Source organism: Triticum dicoccoides, chromosome 1B (assembly GCF_002162155.2).
Source record: "Triticum dicoccoides isolate Atlit2015 ecotype Zavitan chromosome 1B, WEW_v2.0, whole genome shotgun sequence".
Classification (NCBI taxonomy): domain Eukaryota; kingdom Viridiplantae; phylum Streptophyta; class Magnoliopsida; order Poales; family Poaceae; genus Triticum; species Triticum dicoccoides.
In genome coordinates, this window is record NC_041381.1 from 277,743,116 (window position 1) to 277,758,067 (window position 14,952).

Sequence of the window (14,952 nt, forward strand, 5' to 3'; positions counted from 1 at the left end):
ATTACCAGGGAGAGTCAAACGCACGACGTAGATGTATGTGAAGCTGGGAAGGCTTATAATATGGTAGCAAAAAAGGGTGAGCAATAATCAATTCAAAGATGCAAAGTTGAATAAATGCTCAACGACGGTACTGTGCTGGTCCTAGGCTAGACTGTGCTAGAGACGCGAGCCTAGAACACTAACAAAATCACGACGCTGCACGGAAACAAGGGAGAAGCACACTCTGAATTTTTTTCACTCTTTTTTTGCGCACTTTTTTTGCGCTTTTTTTGCGCTCCTTTTTTTCGCAAATCACTATAATGGCGAGTGTCTCAAAACTCTTCCCAAGTCAAGATAACAGGATAGGCACGAAATTTTTTTGACTGCCCAGACCCAAAAACTGGAAACGGGTGGAAAAAAACTTTCTATAACGGCGACTGTCTCAATACGCTTAGAAACACCTAAAAATATGATAGCCAAAAAAAAATTGTCAAGTGTGTTTTTGGAAAATTTTGGGCCTAAACGGAGGGTGGTTTCTGGACTCTTTTTTTTCGAAACCTACTCAGGCAAGGAAACACGAATCGGAAAATAGATGGATCTCGAAAACAAACCTAATATGCAAGGGACTCGGATTGGTGGTGGATATATGGTGGTGGTATATGGCAGCGGTGGTGGTAGCGGTGGTAGTATATGGATATGGATCGGTGGTGGTATATGTATACGGATTGGTGGTGGTATATGGATACAGATTCGGAGCGGTGGTGGTAGGTGGCAGGGGCGATGATGATGGTGCGGTGGCGGCGTGACAACTTATGACCAGAACTCGAAACTCTAAAAGACTAGACGCTAAGACCAGCAACTAGACACGACGATGCAACTGCAAATTCAACAAAGCAAAACCCTAAAACATTGTGCAAAGGCTCAGATTGGTACGGATATAATGAACTAACCCTAATCTTTTTTTGTGGCTTTTTCGTGGACTGTAGGTATGAAGAACAGACTTGATCTAAACTACGAAAAACTGTAAAATCTCACCGAGCAACCTGGAAATCTGATACCACTTGATAGAGGCAAAGGTGTCCCGTCTTTCGATGAGATGATGGATTTCGCTTTGGTGGAAGTCGACTTTGACGATCCGACTACGAACGTGTGAGAACGTCGCGCCTTAGCAATCGCTAAACCAACTCCGAGAGGTTATTGACCACGTCGGAGCACGATCAACATGACCACGAGGGTCTGTTTCTGATGAGGACATCAATACAATTGTTACACCCACAGCCCCTGCTGCTATACATACTGGACCAATTACTAGAGCTCGTGCACGCCAACTAAATTACCAGGTACTTTCGTTTCTTTGTAATGATTCTAATGTTCATGAGAATATGATGCTGCCTAAATTGGATACATTTGTTTTGCTTACAAATGAAGGGCCTAGCTTGGAGAAGGATGAACATTGGAACAAGAACAAGCATGGAGACGATGGCATGCGCAAGGGAAACAAGAACGGAGTTACAAGTGATGATTTCAGGACTTTGAAGCCACCATAATGGGTGCATGAAGCCTTGGACGAAATATACAAGATGCCACTTCATAAATTTCGTCCCGAGGCTATTTTAGGTGCTGCGTCACCTTATTATTGGGCCAGGCCCATGTAATTTCGAAATACATAAGTATAGGCTATTTTTAGAGTCCGTATGTGTGGGGAAACAAGAGATAGGGTTGATTTCGGACCCCTCCACCAAGGGCCACGAAATTCCCCCCCTCTTCCTCCATATATACAGCCCTTAGGGCATCGTTTAGACTTTGGGTTTTGTTTAGATTAAAAGTTCGCCATAGCTGCAACTTCGCGTACTTCGTTTGTGTTCAACGACCAGACAAAGGCGTCACAGAACCCCACCTTGATCAATAAAGCTTTCATCCTATATTCGCAATATCCAGATTGCAATCTCAGTTTCTTGCTTGTTCTTCGTTTGCTCGCAGGAAACAGACCCTCGTGGTCAGGTTGATCGTGCTCCGGCGTGGTCAATAACCTCTCGGAGTTGGTTTAGCGATTGCTAAGGCGCGACGTCCTCGCACGTTCGTAGTCGGATCGTCAAAGTCGACTTCCACCAAAGCGATATCCATCATCTCATCGAAAGACGGGACACCTTTGCCTCTATCAAGTGGTATCAGATTTCCAGGTTGCTCGGTGAGATTTTACAGTTTTTCGTAGTTTAGATCGAGTCTGTTCTTCATACCTACAGTCCACGAAAAAGCCACAAAAAAAATTAGGGTTAGTTCATCATATCCGAACCAATCTGAGCCTTTGCATAATCTTTTTAGGGTTTTGCTTTGTTGAATTTGCGGTTGCATCGTCTTGTCTAGTTGCTGGTCTTAGAGTCTAGTCTTTTAGAGTTTCGAGTTCTGGTCATAAGTTGTCACGCCGCCGCCGCACCATCATCATCGCCCCTGCCATCTACCACCACCGCACCGAATCCGTATCCATATACCACCACCAATCCGTGTCCATATACCACCACCGATCCATATCCATATACTACCACCGCTACCACCACCGCTGCCATATACCACCACCATATATCCACTACCAATCCGAGTTCTTTGCTTATTAGGTTTGTTTTCGGGATCCATCTAGATTCCGATTCGTGTTTCCTTGCCGGAGTAGGTTTCCGGAAAAAAAAAAAGAGTCGGGTAGCCACGCTCCGTTTAGGCCCAAAAATTTTCGAAAACGCATTTTTCGAAAAAATTTCTGGCTATCCTATTTTTAGGTGTTTCTGAGTGTTTTGAGACAGGTGCCATTATAGGAAGTTTTTTTTGACCCGTTTCCAGTTTTTGGGTCCGGGCAGTCGAAAAAAAAAAATTCGACAAAAAAAATTTCGTGCCCATCCTGTCAGTTTGACCTAGGAAGAGTTTTGAGACACTCGCCATTATAGTGATTTTTCGCAAAAAAAAAGCAGCGAAAAAAAAAGAGCGCAAAAAAAAGAGCGAAAAAAAAAATTCAGAGTGTGCTTTTCGCTTGTTTACGTGCCGCGCCGTGATTTTGTTGGTGTTCTAGGCTCGCGTCTCTAGCACAGTCTAGCCTAGGACCAGCACAGTACCGTCGTTGAGCGTTTATTCAACTTTGCATCTCTGAATTGATTATTGCTGACCCTTTTTGCTACCATATTATAAGCCTTCCCAGCTCCACATACATCTACGTCGTGTGTTTGACTCTCCCTGGTAATCGCTCTATCCAAGCTTTGAGAGTTTTTGACTACAACGGTTGCCGATCACCGCCTGCTGCTGGGTAAGAACTGGTAAGAATTTGAGATTTGCCTGACGGATTTGTGATACACCACCACCACTTTTTAGTAGTCTGTAGGATCATATTCTTGTGTGTTTCTATTGCTGGTAACATGCCAGGATCACAAGCCGACGAGATTGACTGGGAGAATTTATCGAACAAGGAGCTTCATGATAAGTTTCAGCAAATGATGACTGAACAGGTGCAAGATGTGCTGAACAATTTTGAAGAGGCCATGGAGAAGATCACTGGCCTTGAGAAGACGTTCGAAACAAAGCTCGATAACAGATTTAATGAATTGCTCGCGCGTCTTCCACCACCACCACCCGCTGCACCTAATGCACCTCTCCAACAACAACAACAACGACTACCTCCACGTCGCGAAATAGACCTTCGCCGAGCGAGCCGTGTTCCTCTTGCGTTTGGCCAAACTGTTGGTGCTGCTGTTGATACTTCTGTGGCTCCTGCTACTGCTGTTGCTGGTACCCAGGAGGATGATGAGTATGCGGGCGATTATGAGGATGAGGTTGATCAAAATCAGATCTACGAGCAGCCACCAGCACCACCACCAGCAGGTCGACCTCAGGTATATATTCGTAATGGTAGGCCTCCACCACCACCTCAGGTACGAGATGATGTCCATATTCCTAAACTGAAATTGAATATTCCACCATTTGAGGGTAGATATGTTCCTGATATATATCTTACTTGGGAGTTAGAAACTGAACAACGATTTACATGTTTACAATATCCTGAGGAGAGACGAGTTGTTGTTGCCGTTTGTGCTTTCACTAGTTTTGCATGTGTATGGTGGTCTGAACATTGTAGATTATATCCTATTCCAACTACTTGGCCTGCTTTGAAAACTGCTATGCGTACGCGTTGGGTTCCACCATATTATCAACGTGAATTGCTTCAAAAATTGCAGCGTTTAAGACAAGGGAAAAATTCTGTAGAAGAATATTATCAGGAATTACAAACTGGCATGATTAGATGTGGTATTGTTGAGGAGAATGAAGCTATGCTTGCACGTTTTCTGGGTGGATTAAATAGAGAGATTCAGACCATTCTAGACTATAAGGAGTATACTAATATCACTCGTTTATTCCATCTTGCTTGTAAAGCTGAACGTGAAGTGCAGGATCGACAAGCATTGGGGCGAACTAACTTTTCTGCAGGCCGACCTTCATCATGGACACCACGTGCATCTTCTACTTCAACTGCACCAGCACCTCCATCCGGTGCCATCTCCAGCCGTGATACAAGAAAACAGGCACAACCACCATTATCTTCCAAGAGCGCACCTGCGGGTCCTGCACAATGTTCTTCTTCTTCCATGGCATCAACAGGGCACACAAGTGATATTATTTGTCGTCGTTGTAAGGGAGGAGGTCATTATGCGAGGGAATGCAAATCTCCGCGTGTGATGATTGCTACCGCGGATGGTGGATATGAGTCCGCTAGTGACTATGATGAGGAGACATTGGCTCTTATTACACGTGAAGAACATGGTGGAGATGATTCTGATCATGAGACGCAATACATGGCTCCTGAAGACGCTGACAGGTATGAATGTTTAGTTGCTCAACGTGTTTTGAGTGTGCAGGTCACACAAGCTGAGCAAAATCAGAGGCACAATTTGTTCCATACCAAGGGAGTTGTGAAGGAACGTTATGTGCGCGTCATCATAGACGGAGGGAGCTGCAACAACTTGGCTAGCATGGAGATGGTGGAGAAGCTTTCTCTCACCACAAGACCACATCCACATCCTTACTACATCCAATGGTTCAACAACAGCGGCAAGGTTAAGGTAACACGTACTGTTCGTGTGCATTTTAGTATCTCTACATATGCTGATTATGTTGATTGTGATGTGGTACCTATGCAAGCATGTTCCTTATTACTTGGTAGACCATGGCAATTTGATAGAAATTCTGTACACCATGGTAGAAACAATCACTATACTCTTGTTCATAAGGATAAAAATATTACTTTGCTTCCTATGACTCCTGATTCCATTTTGAAAGATGATATTAATAGAGCTAATAAAGCACAACAGGAGAAGAATAAGAGTGACAATCAGATTGTGGCAAAAGAATTTGAGCAACAAATGAAGCCTAATAATAAACCATCTAGTGTTGCTTCTGAAATTAAATTGAAAAGTGCATGTTTATTTGCCACCAAATCTGATATTGATGAGCTAGATTTCAGCAAATCTGTTTGCTATGCTTTTGTGTGCAAAGAGGCATTATTTTCATTCGAGGACGTGCCTTCCTCTTTGCCTCCTGCTGTCACTAACATTTTGCAGGAGTTCGCTGATGTTTTTCCACAAGACGTGCCACCGGGATTACCGCCTATTCGAGGGATTGAGCATCAGATTGACTTAATTCCCGGTGCTTCACTGCCAAACCGTGCACCATACCGTACCAATCCAGAGGAGACGAAGGAGATTATGCGTCAAGTACAAGAGCTTCTCAACAAAGGTTATATACGCGAATCCCTTAGTCCTTGTGTTGTTCCTATTATTCTAGTGCCGAAAAAGGATGGTACATCACGTATGTGTGTTGATTATAGAGGCATTAATAATATTACTATTCGTTATCGTCATCCTATTCCTAGGCTAGATGATATGCTTGATGAATTGAGTGGCTCTACCATATTCTCCAAAGTTGATTTGCGTAGTGGCTACCATCAAATTCGTATGAAATTGGGAGATGAATGGAAAACAGCATTTAAAACTAAGTTTGGATTATATGAGTGGTTAGTCATGCCTTTTGGGTTAACTAATGCACCTAGTACTTTCATGAGATTAATGAACGAAGTTTTACGTGCTTTCATTGGACGATTTGTGGTAGTTTACTTTGATGACATATTGATTTATAGCAGATCTTTGGAGGAACATTTGGAACATTTACGTGCTGTTTTTATTGCTCTACGTGATGCACGCTTGTTTGGTAACCTTGGGAAGTGCACCTTTTGCACCGACCGAGTATCTTTTCTTGGCTATGTTGTTACTCCACAGGGAATTGAAGTTGATAAAGCCAAGATTGAAGCTATTGAGAGTTGGCCGCAGCCCAAAACGGTCACACAAGTGAGGAGTTTTCTTGGCCTCGCTGGATTCTATAGGCGTTTCGTGAGAGATTTCAGCACCATTGCTGCACCTCTCAACGAGCTTACAAAGAAGGATGTGCCTTTTGTTTGGGGTACCGCACAGTAAGAAGCCTTCACGGTATTGAAAGATAAGTTGACACATGCTCCTTTACTCCAACTTCCTGATTTTAATAAGACTTTTGAGCTTGAATGTGATGCTAGTGGAATTGGATTAGGAGGTGTGTTATTACAAGATGGCAAACCTGTTGCATACTTTTCTGAAAAATTGAGTGGGCCTAGTCTGAATTATTCTACTTATGATAAAGAATTATATGCCCTTGTTCGGACTTTAGAAACATGGCAACATTATTTATGGCCCAAAGAATTTGTTATACATTCTGATCATGAATCATTGAAACATATTAAAAGTCAAGCTAAACTGAATCGTAGACATGCTAAATGGGTTGAATTCATTGAGACTTTCCCTTATGTCATTAAACACAAGAAGGGAAAAGAAAATGTTATTGCTGATGCTTTGTCTCGTCGCTATACTATGCTTTCACAACTTGACTTCAAAATATTTGGTTTGGAAACCATCAAAGATCAATATGTGCATGATGCTGATTTTAAAGATGTAATGCAGAATTGTAAAGAAGGAAGAATGTGGAACAAGTTTGTTGTTAACGATGGATTTGTGTTTCGTGCTAACAAGCTATGCATTCCAGCTAGCTCCGTTCGTCTTTTGTTGTTGCAGGAGGCGCATGGAGGAGGATTAATGGGACACTTTGGCGTGAAGAAGACGGAGGACGTACTTGCTACACATTTCTTTTGGCCAAAGATGAGACGGGATGTTGAGCGTTTTATTGCTCGCTGCACTACATGTCAAAAAGCTAAGTCACGACTCAATCCTCATGGTTTATGTATGCCTTTGCCTGTACCTAGTGTTCCTTGGGAGGATATATCTATGGACTTTGTTTTAGGTTTACCTCGAACAAAGAAGGGGAGGGATAGCATATTTGTTGTCGTGGATAGATTCTCGAAAATGGCACACTTTATACCATGTCATAAAAGCGATGATGCTGTTAATGTTGCTGATTTGTTCTTTCGTGAAATTATTCGCTTGCATGGTGTGCCAAATACTATTGTTTCAGATCGTGATACTAAATTTCTTAGCCACTTTTGGAGATGTTTATGGGCTAAGTTGGGGACTAAACTGCTTTTTAGTACTACTTGTCACCCCCAAACTGATGGACAAACTGAAGTAGTCAATAGAACGTTGTCTACTATGCATAGGGCTGTTTTGAAGAATAATAAGAAAATGTGGGAGGAATGCTTGCCTCATATTGAATTTGCTTATAATCGTTCATTGCATTCTACTACTAAGATGTGCCCTTTTGAAGTTGTGTATGGTTTCCAACCTCGTGCACCTATTGATTTGTTGCCTCTTCCATCTTCGGAGAAGGTTAATTTTGATGCTAAACAACGTGCTGAATTGATTTTAAAAATGCATGAGTTAACTAAGGAAAACATTGAGCGCATGAATGCTAAATATAAACTTGCTGGAGATAAGGGTAGAAAACATGTTGTGTTTGCACCTGGAGATCTTGTTTGGTTACATTTGCGTAAGGATAGATTTCCTGATTTGCGCAAATCAAAGTTAATGCCACGTGCTGATGGTCCCTTTAAGGTGTTAGAGAAAATAAATGATAATGCATATAAACTTGAGCTGCCTGCAGATTTTGGGGTTAGTCCCACTTTTAACATTGCAGATTTGAAGCCTTATTTGGGTGAGGAAGATGAACTTCCGTCGAGGACGACTTCATTTCAAGAAGGGGAGGATGATGAGGACATCAATACAATTGTTACACCCACAGCCCCTGCTGCTATACATACTGGACCAATTACTAGAGCTCGTGCACGCCAACTAAATTACCAGGTACTTTCGTTTCTTGGTAATGATTCTAATGTTCATGAGAATATGATGCTGCCTAAATTGGATACATTTGTTTTGCTTACAAATGAAGGGCCTAGCTTGGAGAAGGATGAACGTTGGAACAAGAACAAGCATGGAGATGATGGCATGCGCAAGGGAAACAAGAACGGAGTTACAAGTGATGATTTCAGGACTTTGAAGCCACCATAATGGGTGCATGAAGCCTTGGACGAAATATACAAGATGCCACTTCATAAATTTCGTCCCGAGGCTATTTTAGGTGCTGCGTCACCTTATTATTGGGCCAGGCCCTTGTAATTTCGAAATACATAAGTATAGGCTATTTTTAGAGTCCGTATGTGTGGGGAAACAAGAGATAGGGTTGATTTCGGACCCCTCCACCAAGGGCCACGAAATTCCCCCCCTCTTCCTCCATATATACAGCCCTTAGGGCATCGTTTAGACTTTGGGTTTTGTTTAGATTAAAAGTTCGCCATAGCTGCAACTTCGCGTACTTCGTTTGTGTTCAACGACCAGACAAAGGCGTCACAGAACCCCACCTTGATCAATAAAGCTTTCATCTTATATTCGCAATATCCAGATTGCAATCTCAGTTTCTTGCTTGTTCTTCGTTTGCTCGCAGGAAACAGACCCTCGTGGTCAGGTTGATCGTGCTCCGGCGTGGTCAATAACCTCTCGGAGTTGGTTTAGCGATTGCTAAGGCGCGACGTCCTCGCACGTTCGTAGTCGGATCGTCAAAGTCGACTTCCACCAAAGCGATATCCATCATCTCATCGAAAGACGGGACACCTTTGCCTCTATCAGTTTCCTGCGAGCAAACAAAGAACAAGCAAGAAACTGAGATTGCAATCTAGATATTGCGAATATAAGATGAAAGCTTTATTGATCAAGGTGGGGTTCTGTGACACCTTTGTCTGGTCGTTGAACACAAACAAAGTATGCGAAGTTGCAGCTATGGCGAACTTTTAATATAAACAAAACCCATAGTCTACACGATGCCCTAAGGGCTGTATATATGGAGGAAGATGGGGGAATTTCGTGGCCCTTGGGGAAGGGGTCCGAAACCAACCCTATCTCTTGTTTCCCCACACATACGGACTCTAAAAACAGCCTATACTGAAGTATTTCGAAAATACATGGGCCTGGCCCAATAATAAGCTGATGCAGCACCTAGAATAGCCTCTGGACGAAAGTTATGAAGTGGCATCTTGTATATTTCGTCCAAGGCTTCATGCACACATTATGGTGGCTTCAACGTCCTGAAATCATCACTTGTAACTCCGTTCTTGTTCCCCTTGCGCATGCCATCATCTCTATGCTTGTTCTTGCTCCAATGTTCATCCTTCTCCAAGCTAGGCTCTTCATTTGTAAGCAAAACAAATGTATCCAATTTAGGCAGCATCATATTCTCATGAACATTAGAATCATTACCAAGAAACGAAAGTACCTGGTAATTTAATTGGCGTGTGCGAGCTCTAGTAATTGGTCCAGTATGTATAGCAGCAGGGGCTGTGGGTGTAACAATGGTATTGATGTCCTCATCAGAGAACAACACCTTCTTCGACTCTGTCAAGAATCCATACAAGAAGCCAAAGATCTCCTCGGATAGGTTTTGGAGCCATCAGCAACGCTGCAAGTACTCATGCATTCTATACAATCAAGACAGGATTTTTCCTCACAAGCGTCTAGAATGTGGTGACATTGCTGGGCTTCCATGCCTTGAAGAGGCTCTTGATTGATTCGGTAAAGTTGGTCTACTCCCATTTGTCACTGACAAGGAGCATTGGAACGAATAGCTTCTTCTGCAGTTCTATGCTACTCTGCACATTAGAGGCCACAACAGGGATCCGAAGACTTGGGTCCTTGAGCGGATGCCAGGAGATGTTCATCATGAAGCCAAAGCTCAGGATATAATCGAGCTAACTTCCCTGGCCACTCCTCGTGATCTGTATGAGCCAGGTTGTCAGCCATACGAACGTGAACTGCAGAGCATTTTTTTCAGAAGCCTATGCCAAACATGAGTCAATGCTCAGTATGATGAAGCCATTGCCCATTGATGTTGAATATCCCAAGGAATTCTTTATCAAATACCTCGAGTACATGCCCTGCAGAATATACCACATTTTGAGGTGTACTTTGTGGCCCATCAAGGGATATTCTCTTGACACCAAGCTTGAAGGCATCATGAAGACATTGGTGTTCTACATCATCAATGGCATCAGGTTTAACACTCAGGATTTCTTCATTAGATAGTTGGTAGCTTCAGGAATTGATATTTTTGGCCTCAAGTTCTATGCTCCATGGGTCATGCGGCTGATAAAGCTTCACTCAACCATTAACTATCAAGCTTCAGCTCGTAACCATGTTGTATTCTTGCTTGAAGTGGACATGTCTCACGAAGCCATTTATAATGTGCCTGCTAATGAGCCAATACGCAAAGAGAATGCCGCATTTCAAAGCTTCTCACAGCCAATTGAAGGTGTTCATGTGCCTAACCCTCCTGCACTTGCTGGTCCTCTTGCTGATCAGCTTTGTCTGCCGCATCGTGCCAACATTGATGCAATAGCCAGCATGGTAGCACAAAGGCCTCAAAAGTGTGCTCGTGTCCTGAATGATAGAGAGCTTCTTGTATTCCTCCACCAGAAGCAGGATAGGCATCATGACTGGCTGAGTGCCAGATGCAAAGTCTGCTCATTGACATCAATCTCATTTGCAATCTTGCAACAAAGAATTCATTTGTTGCCCATGAAGCCTGTCGGCTGTCCTGGAAGAGCTTGCACTGCTATGTTCTGAAGATGATCTTCAAGCAGATGGCTTCACTGACCGCTTCAAGTTTGACTCCAGGCCTCCACAATCTGCAAGCTGGCGTCCAACACCCTCACTTGAAGGTTATAAGTATTCCTCTTGAGCGCCTATCTTGGTTGCTCGTGTCATAGATGAAGAGGATGATGCCACTTCATAAACCCTAATCAATTCGGTCACACCCATATGGATCTCGGTCTCATAGAGATGGCCTTGCAAACTCTCTGTTGCCTATTGCAATTATTTCGATCTCACCGAAATGTGCAATCGGTCACACCGAGTTTGCCTGACCAACTCTCTTTTTGATCAATTGCGGAAATCGGTCTCACCGATTTTATGCGATCGGTCTCACTGAGATGAGGTTTTGCCCTAGCCCTAGCACATCGGTCCCACCGAGTTGATCATGTCGGTCCCACCGAGATTCCTAACATTCACATTTTGAACTAAATCGGTATCACCGAGTTTCTCTATTCGGTCTGACCGAGTTGGGTCAAATGTGTCTAACGGTTGGATTTTGTGTGGAGGCTATATATACCCCTCCACCCCCTTCTCCATTAGAGGGAGAGCCATCAGAACGTGCCTACACTTCCACTACTCATTTTCTAAGGGAGAACCACCTACTCATGTGTTGAGACCAAGACATTCCAATCCAACCACAAGAATCTTGATCTCTAGCCTTCCCCAAGTTGCTTTCCACTCAAATCATCTTTCCACCATAGCCAAATCCGTGAGAGAGAGTTGAGTGTTGGGGAGACTATCATTTTAAGCACAAGAGCAAGGAGTTCATCACCAACACACCATCTATTACCTTTTCGAGAATGGTGTCTCCTAGATTGGTGTCACTTGGGACCCTCTGTCAAGAATGTGGAGTTGAACCAATGTGTTCATAACGGCAAGGAGATTGCCTACTTCGTGAAGATCTACCAAAGTGAGGCAATTCCTTCATGGGCGATGGCCATTGTGGGATAGACAAGGTTGCCTCTTTGTGGACCCTTCGTGGGTGGAGCCCTACGTGGACTCACGCAACCGTTACCCTTCGTGGGTAGAAGTCTCCATCGACGTGGATGTACGATAGCACCACCTATCGGAATCACGCCAAAAATCTCCGTGTCTTCATTGCATTTGCACACTACACTCCCATCCCTTTACTTTCTTGCAACTAGCATGCTTTAATATTTCCGCTGCCTATACTCTTGCCATGCTTGCTTGAATTGTGTTGGGAATGTTTAAAATTGTGCTAATCTTCAACCGGAACTTGAAAATCATAAAAACTACTACCTTTACTTGTTGAGGGTCTAATCCCCCCTCTAGGCACCTCTTCTCGATCCTTTCAATTGGTATCAGAGCTTTGATCTCCATATTTCTTTGTTTTAATCACCTTTGGAGGAAGATGGATGAGTCTACGATTGGGAGTATTAGACGTAGAATACCTATGCTTGACGGAGAGTTCTTTAATGCTAGGAAAAATGAGATGCTTGAGATTTTCAATGAATATGATTTGAACAAGTACATTACTAGCCCTTGTGCGCCTCCTATTGATCCCTTGGATCCTACCCCTGATGAGTATCTTGACATGACCCGCAATCTTAGAGCTATCAATCTTATCATAAGAGGATTGCCTAGAAATTTGCTTGCATGCTTGCCTACTTTTGAATGTGCTTATACTATATGGAGATATCTTCAGGAACGCTTTCCAAACTACTCTTTGAAAAATCTAGATGACATTCTTTGAAAGTCCATAGCTTTTCATAAGATGAAACCTAGTGATCCTAACTTTGATGATTACCTATTTGAGCTTCGTGATCTCATGCGTGCCAAAGGAGATGTTGGAGTCATTAGTAGCATCATCTCTCAAGTCATTAGAATTCATAAAGATGCACATTGTCATGAACATAAATCTAATGAATCACTCTCTCTAGGTGATGATCAACCACAAGACGATGTTGAACATGGATATTATGATGAAGATGATGATAGTGACTTTGATCTTGATGAGTCTATGAGACATTTTGGTCTTATGGCTAACCTTCGTGGTTACATGGCTGGAGGAAAGGAATGGGTTCTTGATAATGGATGTCCTGATCACATGGCCGATGACAGGGATATGTTCCGAGAGCTTGTTGTAAATAATGGACCCCGAAAGTATGTCACTTTTGGTGATAACTCAAAGGGTAAGGTGATTGGGCTTGGTAAGGTGGCCATCTCACATGACAGCTCCATCCAAAATGTTATGCTCGTTGAATCTCTTGGCTACAATTTGCATTCCATATCTAGACTAGGTTTCAATGTCCTATTTACTGAAGTAGATTGCCAAGTGTTTCGAAGATATAATCATAATATGGTCTTTACTAGTATACGTAGAGGTGATCTATACATTGTTGACTTCACTAAAAAGGCTCAACCTAGAACTTGCTTAATTGCTAAATCTTCTAAAGGTTGGTTATGGCATAGAAGGTTAGGTCACGTGGGCATGTGGAATCTTGATAAGCATATTAAAGGTGATCATATCGTTGGTGTTAAAGATGTTGTGACAAGGATAGACTTTCCAGTGCTTGTCAAGCAGGAAAACAAGTTGGAGGAAGTCATCCCGTGAAGAACATCATGACCACGAGAAGACCACTCGAGCTGCTTCATATGGATCTCTTTGGTCCCAACGCCTACAAGAGTCTAGGTGGTAACTCGTTCGGTTTTGTCATTGTTGATGATTTTCCAAATTTACGTGGGTGTTCTGTCTTGATGATAAATCATAGGTCCAAAAGATCTTCAAAAACATTGCTAGGAAGGCCCAAAATCAATTTGAATTGAAGATAAAGAATGTTCGGAGCAACAACGGAACGGAGTTCAAGAATGCCAATGTGGATACCTTTCTTGACGAAGAAGGTATTTCACATGAGTTCTCGGCTACAGATATGTCTCCAACGTATCTATAATTTTTGATTGTTCCATGCTATTATATTACCTGTTTTGGATGTTTATGGACTTTATGATGAGGACATCAATACCATTGTTGCACCCACAGCCCCTGCTGCTATACATACTAGACCAATTACTAGAGCTCGCGCACGTCAATTAAATTACCAGGTACTTTCGTTTCTTGGTAATGATTCTATTGTTCATGAGAATATGATGCTGTCTAAATTGGATACATTTGTTTTGCTTACAAATGAAGGACCTAGCTTGGAGAAGGATGAACATTGGAGCAAGACCAAGCATGGAGATGATGGCATGCGCAAGGGGAACAAGCATGGAGTTACAAGTGATGATTTCAGGGCTTTGAAGCCACCATAATGAGTGCATGAAGCCTTGGACGAAATATACAAGATGCCACTTCATAAATTTTGTCCAAAGGCTATTCTAGGTGCTGCATCACCTTATTATTGGGTCAGGCCCATGTAATTTCGAAATACATAAGTATAGGCTATTTTTAGAGTCCGTATGTGTGGGGAAACAAGAGATAGGGTTAGTTTCGGACCCCTCCACCAAGGGCCACGAAATCCCCCCCCCCTCTTCCTCCATATATATACAGCCCTTAGGGCATCGTTTAGACTTTGGGTTTTGTTTAGATTAAATTTCGCCATAGCTGCAACTTCACGTACTTCGTTTGTGTTCAACGACCAGACAAAGGCGTCATAGAACTCCACCTTCATTAATAAAGCTTTCCTCTGTTATTCGAAATATCTAGATTGCAATCTTAGTTTCTTGCTTGTTCTTCATTTGCTTGTAGGAAATAGACCCTCGTGGTCAGGTTGATCGCGCTTCGGCGTGGTCAATAACCTCTCGGAGTTGGTTTAGCGATTGCTAAGGCGCGACATCCTCGCACGTTCGTAGTCGGATCGTCAAAGTC